General features: G+C 36.8%; 2 protein-coding genes across 5 annotated transcripts in view; one reads left to right on the forward strand and one right to left on the reverse strand.

The window, feature by feature from the left end:
* The window catches only part of LOC135195666 (uncharacterized), a 103,368-nt gene that overhangs the window by 89,553 nt on the left and 3,815 nt on the right, over nt 1-10,000 (reverse strand). The window lies entirely within an intron of this gene.
* The window catches only part of LOC135195665 (EF-hand calcium-binding domain-containing protein 4B-like), a 127,107-nt gene that overhangs the window by 73,083 nt on the left and 44,024 nt on the right, over nt 1-10,000 (forward strand). Inside the window, exon 1 of one of the 4 annotated variants that reach the window (XM_064222039.1) lies at nt 9,077-9,222. The exons of the other annotated variants lie outside the window; for them this stretch is intronic. The gene's annotated coding sequence lies outside the window, so the exon portion shown is untranslated. Of the gene's footprint in view, nt 1-9,076; nt 9,223-10,000 lie in introns of those variants that run through there. 4 annotated transcript variants of the gene reach the window in all.

Raw genomic sequence — 10,000 nt, forward strand, 5'->3', positions numbered from 1 at the left:
TATATATGTATAACAGAATCACGAAAGTTAGGAACGTGATAAATCCATAAATAAAGATAAATGCCACGAAGGAAAAATAAACGAAGGAGTCTGCGAGATCTTTCGGCTTAAAAGCCCTTTACTGAAGCAGTTACTGACAAAAATACGAGAAAAGACAATACAAGAAGGTTCGTATAACTGACAGATAGGGATTATAAAAGGATTAGTGCCTAGAATCCGACACACCTAGAAGATAAGAAACCTTCCCAAACAAGCATAAACAAAGGGTGCAATTAAAGGTTTAAGACAATCATCTCAGATACAATCTCCAGACAGGATTATAGGTGACAGCTAAACGGAACCCGGTAAACAAAACCATATTCACAAAACATGACAGACATACATTACAATAAAAATTTTTTAATAACTCTAAGGCAACTGATTTTTATTTAAGTCAGTAATTATATATTTGAGGTCATTCTTAAACATGTTACAGATACAAGGGTCTAAATGAAAAAGGCCACGACTAACATTGAAATTACAATGAAAAGTAAGTTGTATTAAAGCAGATTCTAAAAGATTTCGTGATAAGACATCTCTTGACCGTGCAATTACTGAACTGTCAATCCAATTAATTCGGTGGTTGTTTTCACTTAAATGAATAAATAATGCATTAGATTTTTGCCCAGTTTTTTTACAGAGTATTTATGCTGGCTTAGCCTTACTTCTAAGCCCTTGCTGGACTGTCCGAGATAGAATGAGGGACAATCCATACATGGAATTTTATATATTATGTTGTTGCTTTCTCTGGGGCCATTTTTTATTAACATTCTTTTTAGTGTGTTATTATAGGAAGAAACAAGGTTGACATTGAAAGCTTTAACAATGGTTTAATGGTTTCAAATCCGTTAAAATAAGGCAAACTGAGAATGTTCTTAGAATTTTCTTTCTGTGTGTTGTTTTCAGTATAAAACTTTTTGTGGGCTTTATTATAACAAATGTCTAATATATGTGAAGGATAGCATAAATCTTTCCCTATTTTTCTTATGTATTCAATTTCTTGATCCAAATATTGTGGACTGACAATTCGCAATGCTCGTAAAAACATAGAGGAAAAAATTGATATTTTTATATTAAGATGGTGGCCTGAGAAGAAATGAACATAAGTTAAGTTGTTAGTCGGTTTCCTATAAATACTGAATTTACATTGAAATGGTTCTCTATGTATCAAAACGTCTAAGAAAGGGAGGCAATTGTCTTTTCTAATTCTAGAGTAAACTTAATCGATGGTACCTGGTTATTTAATTTAGAGAGTAAATCATTTACATCAATACCGACAGGAAGAACAGCTAAACAAATCATCAACAAATAACGATACCACTTTACAGGAATATGAATGATATTAGGTAAGTAGCGTTTTTCGAAGAATTCCATATACAGGTTTGAGAGCAATGGTGATAAAGGATTTCCCATTGCCATGCCAAAAATTTGTTGATAAAATTCACCATTGAATATAAACTTACAATCACAAATGCACAAACTCGTGAGTGAAATAATGTGACTTATAGGTAGAGGTAATTCATGCTGAGTTAGTTCATTGCTAAGATATTCTAAAATAGAGTCTATAGGGACTTTAGTAAAAAGAGAACATACGTCAAAACTAACGAATCTATCAGTAGGGCAAAGAGCAATTTTGTATAATTTATCAACTAAATCTAGAGAATTATATATATGAGAATCGGAGATGGTTCCAAGTAACGGGGACAAGATCTTAGTGATATATTTCGAGAGTTTATATGAAATTGAACCAACAGTACTGATAATAGGACACATAAGGTTGTTTTCTTTGTGCGTTTTGACTAATCCATATAAGTAAGGTAGCGAAGGAGAATTGACTGACAATTTCGCCTAGTAGTTCTGGTTTTATCTTAAGGGGATACTTTTCACTATGCTATTGAGTTTTTTTATGACTTGATCAAGAGGATTTTTGTTAGTTTTTTATAAGTCACATCATCATCCAGTAGGGCTTGCATACGTGATATGTAGTCAGCTTATCTAAATTACTATACTATTTGACTTATCAGCTTTTGTGATGTGGATAGTATTGTCCTTTTTAGATCGGTCAAACTTTTCTTATAGCGAGCAGGGAAGTTACTTTCATGCTTAACATTGGCAGCTCCGTAAACAATACCTTTAATCATGTCGACATGATTTTGAGGAAGCTCACAATATTTTTCAAATTTACTTAGGGATGACCCAATCATTAAAGCAGAAGGTCTACTTGTTGCAAAGAAAGATAAACCATATCCAAGCGCACTAACAACATTTTCACTTATTTGTTACTAGATAAGTTAACAACACAATCTTGACGTGCACAATTAGTCCAATCACTGCTATCAATAAGATTTTTTAGTTTTCTGTCGAGTTTCCTTTTCAGGGCATCTGTAGTCCTACGTAGTTTTTCATAAATTTCCCGTCGCAGCGAGTCCTTCCAATCAGCCGGGATGGAATGATTGAAAGAGATCCTTGTTCTTTCCAGCTCCTTGAATTTTTCTTTCTCTTCTTGCTTGGCGGCTGCTATGTGCTGTTTCAACATCATGGCACTAAATTCATTGAATGGGTGATTGTCATATCTTCTTAGACGGCGTGGCAGCAAGGATTTAGGGAGCACTTGTTCAGAAAGGCACTTCTTCAGGAACTTAAGACGAATTCTGGTTGAATGTGCAGCCACAAGAGACTTGGAGAAGGTAGTGACAACACATTTCAAAAGAGGAAACAGGATAGATTCGTTAGTTTTGACGTATGTTCTCTTTTTACTAAAGTCCCTATAGACTCTATTTTAGAATATCTTAGCAATGAACTAACTCAGCATGAATTACCTCTACCTATAAGTCACATTATTTCACTCACGAGTTTGTGCATTTGTGATTGTAAGTTTATATTCAATGGTGAATTTTATCAACAAATTTTTGGCATGGCAATGGGAAATCCTTTATCACCATTGCTCTCAAACCTGTATATGGAATTCTTCGAAAAACGCTACTTACCTAATATCATTCATATTCCTGTAAAGTGGTATCGTTACGTTGATGATTGTTTAGCTGTTCTTCCTGTCGGTATTGATGTAAATGATTTACTCTCTAAATTAAATAACCAGGTACCATCGATTAAGTTTACTCTAGAATTAGAAAAAGACAATTGCCTCCCTTTCTTAGACGTTTTGATACATAGAGAACCATTTCAATGTAAATTCAGTATTTATAGGAAACCGACTAACAACTTAACTTATGTTCATTTCTTCTCAGGCCACCATCTTAATATAAAAATATCAATTTTTTCTCTATGTTTTTACGAGCATTGCGAATTGTCAGTCCACAATATTTGGATCAAGAAATTGAATACATAAGAAAAATAGGGAAAGATTTATGCTATCCTTCACATATATTAGACATTTGTTATAATAAAGCCCACAAAAAGTTTTATACTGAAAACAACACACAGAAAGAAAATTCTAAGAACATTCTCAGTTTGCCTTATTTTAACGGATTTGAAACCATTAAACCATTGTTAAAAGCTTTCAATGTCAACCTTGTTTCTTCCTATACTAACACACTAAAAAGAATGTTAATAAAAAATGGCCCCAGAGAAAGCAACAACATAATATATAAAATTCCATGTATGGATTGTCCCTCATTCTATCTCGGACAGTCCAGCAAGGGCTTAGAAGTAAGGCTAAGCCAGCATAAATACTCTGTAAAAAACTGGGCAAAAATCTAATGCATTATTTATTCATTTAAGTGAAAACAACCACCGAGTTAATTGGATTGACAGTTCAGTAATTGCACGGTCAAGAGATGTCTTATCACGAAATCTTTTAGAATCTGCTTTAATACAACTTACTTTTCATTGTAATTTCAATGTTAGTCGTGGCCTTTTTCATTTAGACCCTTGTATCTGTAACATGTTTAAGAATGACCTCAAATATATAATTACTGACTTAAATAAAAATCAGTTGCCTTAGAGTTATTAAAAATTTTTTATTGTAATGTATGTCTGTCATGTTTTGTGAATATGGTTTTGTTTACCTATAATCCTGTCTGGAGATTGTATCTGAGATGATTGTCTTAAACCTTTAATTGCACCCTTTGTTTATGCTTGTTTGGGAAGGTTTCTTATCTTCCAGGTGTGTCGGATTCTAGGCACTAATCCTTTTATAATCCCTATCTGTCAGTTATACGAACCTTCTTGTATTGTCTTTTCTCGTATTTTTGTCAGTAACTGCTTCAGTAAAGGGCTTTTAAGCCGAAAGATCTCGCAGACTCCTTCGTTTATTTTTCCTTCGTGGCATTTATCTTTATATATATATATATATATATATATATATATATATATATATATATATATATATATACTTACACACACACAGATGTCTTTCCGTAAGAGGATGTGGGTCCCGAGAAAATCCAATACAACTATGGCTGCCTCACTCAGGCTCTAACTGTTGAATCGTGGATGATACCCCTGTGCATGAAATGTTCACAAAATACACAGTAGGCTCACCAGCAACTCGTCGAACCCGTTTATACATATGGCACCGTTTCTCTCTGTCTTGTATGCATTCTTCACTCTTTGGATGTTGAGGTTCCCCCTTTCCAACACCTCTTTCACGTCCTTTCCTAGATCTTCCTCCCAGTACTTCCAAAATGCCCACTCTTTCCAGCAGCCTCTCTACCATCTGCTATCTCCTTTACGTCGTCTCTCCGCAACCCCAACTCGCTTATTCATCCCACACTGTATATACAGTCTGTCTCAACAGCTTTAAAGCGCCTCAGTGGTGTGATCGGTATGATCTTGGCCTGCCACCTCGGTGGCCGCGAGTTCGATTCTCGGGCATTCCACTGTGGGGGTTAGAGATGTGTATTTCTGGTGATAGAAGTTCTCTCTCGACGTGGTTCAGAAGTCACGTAAAGCCGCTGGTCCCGTTGCTGAATAACCACTGGATCCATGCAACGTAAAAACACCGTACAAACAAACAGTCAACAGCTTCAGCCTTTTCCCTTGCATTTTCATCTATACTTCACTTCCAGTGAGGAGAGTTGGCTCAGTATCACTTCACACAATAAGACCTGGGCTTCCATAGACTCACCAAGCTTCTCGCCGATCTCTCGCGTGCATTCTCTTACCTTCCTTACTACACCTGTTCTATAAGTCACATTGTCTCTCATTTTAACACCACTTGATATATTTACTCCTTAATAATGATATGAGTCCACTGTTTCAATGCTTTCACTATCCTCACTAATAGTCATTGTATTATCTTCCCGGCTTCCACTTATACTAAAAAAACTAAAAACCTTCTCTTGTTCATATTATCAGTGGCGTCTCGTCAGTAGGCACTGTGGAACTGCAGCACCCCCTAGAGATTTCATATATATATATGCATAAAGTTATGAATAGATACATGAGTAGGAGAATTCAAGTATAGATTACTAATAATTATTGAAAATATTACCGTTCTCTTGCTTTTGTAAATAATAAAAAAAGGCAAATGAATTAAAACTATATGTGGAACTGCTATCTAATTTTGCTAGCAGGTTGATGATGTGGTAGCCAGCCCGCGCGTTGAGGTGAGGGGGACACTGCCTTCTCCAGCAGTGTTAGTCTAGCTGTTGGAGGGGGAATGTGCTTTTGAAATTTGTCATAGCTTAATCAATATGTACTATTAGTGATAGTGATCGAAGTAGTGATGATACTGATGATATGTAATGTAATGGAGAATAATCAACATTAATGTCAAAATAGTAGCTTTCGGCAGCGGTTCTGCTGCCTTCCTCAGCGGGAGAGAGAGAGAGAGAGAGAGAGAGGAGAGAGAGAGAGAGAGAGAGAAAAAGAGAGAGATAGTTGGGTGGGTGTGTGTGCATGCATGTGTCTGTGTTTTAGCAATGAGTTCTTAAGTCCTTTGTTTTATATAGGCCTATGTTATTTTATTTACTGTCATACTCAGTTTTGTATCTTAATAGTCTTGTTTTCAAGTTTTTATTCCATTTAATGGTTTAATGATTTTTATAATGCTACGCTTTGTTTACATAAACTTAATATTTTTATATAACTTCAAATTCTCATAATTTTCTGTCAGTCCGTCAGTCAGTCTCTCCGCTGCCGAAAGCTACCTCTTTGAATTTTTATATTCTAATATATTTTGTTACTTTTTCAGTTTTGTTTAGTTTCAAATTTGTTTATTGCAATCCTCCATCAGTAATCAGTAATGGCCCAAGAAAAACAGACAATTAGTAAACTTAAGGAAGTGAAGTTTTCGGCATTGTCTCTTCACTAAAAAGTTGCAATTAATTTATTTATGTATACTATATTGTGTGTGCATTTAATATCAAGGAATTGAACAAATATATATATATGTACAGCACCCCTATGAATGATAGCCGCGAGCCGCCACTGCATATTACTCTCCGATCTTTCCTCTTGCAAACGTTTTAAAAGTCTTTCATGAGTTTCTGTGGTTTCTCTCCACTGCTCTTCTAATCAGCAATGCATCAGCTCTCAACGTCAGTCATTCCACATTGTATTTTCAGCCCATTTGGTTATCCCACAATTTTGTATATACATTTGTTGCCCTTTTTCTGACTTCTTCCATCATTCCATTCATATACATAGATAATAGTTATGGTATATAACACTATTTTGTCTCAGCCCCATTTTTATGCCAAACAGGTCACTCTGCCACTTAAAGATTCTGAGACAGCTTTCACTTCCTTCATAAAAAGTATCTGTTGCCTTCACTCAGCAACTTATCCTCTAGAGTCTACACCATGCATCGTCATAAATGTCGACATGATTTCTCTGTTGTTTCTATCATGAGCTTCCTGGGGCTCCATGTGTGCCTTATACCACTTTCTACTTTTCTTTTACAGTTACAACTATAGCAAAAACTTTTATAAATAACACTTGATCCACGCTCCCTCTTCTTAGTCTAAACCAGTGGTTCTTAACCTTTTTATGGCCACGCCCCCTCTAGGAGTTGGTCCTTTCTTTCACGCCCCCCCCCACCCCCCTTTGCATCTATGAGTAAAATTCCCTCTCAGATTTAAAGGAAAAAAGAAAATGAGCAAGAGAAGGGGTATCGAGGGATAGATAAGAAGGGAAGTCAATAATTGCAAAACATGGTCAGCACATCGAGCCTAACTAGAGTAGTAGACTCTAGGAAAGTAACGTTATAAGGTAATACTTTTGCACTCTATCATAAACGTCTGAATATTAGTTCCTCAATGTTGTTCAGGGAATAAAGAATATAATTAGAGAATTTTCTTCCCCTAGGGCTTGCGCCTCCCCTGGAAATTGCTGACGCCCCCGTAGCGGGGCGCGCCCCCCAGGCTAGAGAACACTGGTCTAAACCCACAGTGTAATTCTTGCGGTCTCCTCCGTCGCCCTTCCCCTCACTCATGTCTTCAGAATGTTTCTCTTGTCCAGGCACACCTTACACATCCTGGTGAACCATTCAGCAACTTTCACCACAATACCACATGATTTTACTTTGAATCTCATTCATGATTCTCTTAACTCCAAGTGACATTTCATTCTTAAATAGCTAAATTCTCCTCCTGACATTATTAAGGCAACTCCACAAACATTCTCAATGCATATATATATATATATATATATATATATATGCTAACCACATACTGTAGAACATTAATGGTTTACAAACAACAACTAAGCTGAGCAGGCTATATAACCATTTTAATGCATACAAAGGTCATTACATTTGGATTAAATCTTTAAGTGAAAAACAGCTGTCTAGAATGAGTGCGGACACTTACTATATAAAACAAGTATCCGAGCAAAAAGGACATTAACCTGGATCACAGACAATCTTTAGTTTCGCTTTCAAATCCACTTCGAACATCTTGTTCAGAAGAATGAGGCCACGAGTGTATAGACCTGGGATCTTAATGTTATTTTCCTTTGTTAGTTGTATTAAGTTGTATTAATGCAGAGTCAATGACTTTCCTAGACAGAATATTTTTACTACTTCTTGTAATACATCATAGGGACCAATCAATCCTAGCTGCACAAAAAGAGCATTATTATTCAGGCCAGTTCTAACTGAATGTTGATGTTAATCCATTCCGTCATCTAACTCCATATTTGTCTCCCCCAAATAAAATGAAGCAGTATGAATATAACCTTTCCATATAATACAAAGCACGAAATACATTTTAAGCAACTATCTTCACCAGAGTAGCAACTGTTTTAAATTCCCTTATATGGGCTGTGTTAAACTGAAGATAAAATCTGCATAGCTTACTAATTATCGAATCAGTGATGTCTACGAAAAGTGCACAAGGAAGTAAAGAAGAGTAACTGCTGAGCGTCCAAGACGAAGTCATGGAGCGGCATCTTCATAATCATCATTCAGAGATTCGTCTGTGAATGTGGCTCATGTGAGCTGGCAACCCACATTGTGAACAACAAAAGGCCAAAGCAATATTGAAACTTCATTACGTATTAATGGATTCTGCTAACCCCTATCTCCTACCTAGAATTAATTATTTCTCTCTCTCTCTCTCTCTCTCTCTCTCTCTATACACACACACACACACACACACACACACACACACACACACACACATATATATTATATATATTATATATATATATATATATATATATATATAAAGTATCAAACACCATTTGTTTGTTATTTCTCTCTTTCACACGTACACATATTCCTCCATTCACTCTCACAATCTTGCCCCATCCTCAGAATCGCTCTCTCTCTCTCTCTCTCTCTCTCTCTCTCCAAGAGAAAACAAACGAGTGTGTGTGTGAAACGCGCGACAAGAGCAAACTAATGAGCGAGCGGGAAGCGGAGTCTACTGAACGAAGCCAAATCGGATGATCGTCGGTAGAAAGGGTTGCGAGGTCTGTTGGGGGGGGAGGGGGAGGGAGGGGTGGGAGGAGTGAAGGTGACCAGGTGGTGGTGGTGGAGGGAAGTAGAAGTGTGAGTCAAGTAGGATATTGGGGGCGAGGGGGCAATGGAGGGAGGGGGAGGAGGGAGTCAAGGGGGTATTTGGGTTAGGCCAAGAGAGTCAATTTAGGTCAGTTGCTCAATAAACACTGTGGAAATTAGTAGCGAAACGCGAGTGCTAAAACGAGAAGCAACACCGAGTGATAAAACGTGAGAAACAGTACCGACGGTGATCGACTTTGGAAACGCCGATGCTAAAGGTATTGAGAGAGAGAGAGTGAGAGTTAGTGAATAGCATTGGTCATTCTCACTTTTAAACTTTAGAAGTGGATGATTCTGCGTAAAATAGTTTTCCCGGCTTGTGTGTACTCGCAGTAAAAGGGACGGGGCTTGCTGAATCACTCTCCTGTCCTGTGTGAACTATCCTTTTGTTTGCTCTGTGAGGCATTAAAAAAGACAGTTACTATTGTTTAAACGTGGACTTATCTCCCGAATTCCAAAGACCGCTTCAAAGCTCACCTTGATGTTCATGATTCGTCCTTGCCTTTTGAACTGCTGTCCTCTGATCTGGACAACGACAGGCGTCACGGAACAAACAGATTCCCCTCATAACTCACTTAAATAAAAGAAACTGAAAGGTGAACTTGAATAAAAGACAATGAGAGATAAACTGTATCATTCTTGCCACGGTTGAATCAGAGGGCTAATAAAGTCTGTTACCTGGATAATGATGGAAAATACGATTGCACAAGAAATATAACATTTCTTAGTCACATCTGTAACAAAAGATGACTCACTTTGCAGCAAGGGAAACTTAATAAAAAGAACTAGGCTCATCAAAGTGAAGTGACTGACGTTGAGCTTGAAATGACATTTCAGAACAGTTTTCCAACCGTGATTTCTTACCTAGAATTTTTATATGAAATCAGTTAATTCATGTAGAATTAAATAGCACATTTGTAACAAACAAAAGATTATCCCTATTTCACAGTGATATCCGTGTCGTTTTTGAAGACACCTAGGTACTGACGATTAATT

The sequence above is a fragment of the Macrobrachium nipponense genome, chromosome 16 (assembly GCF_015104395.2).
Source record: "Macrobrachium nipponense isolate FS-2020 chromosome 16, ASM1510439v2, whole genome shotgun sequence".
In the NCBI taxonomy this organism is placed as follows: domain Eukaryota; kingdom Metazoa; phylum Arthropoda; class Malacostraca; order Decapoda; family Palaemonidae; genus Macrobrachium; species Macrobrachium nipponense.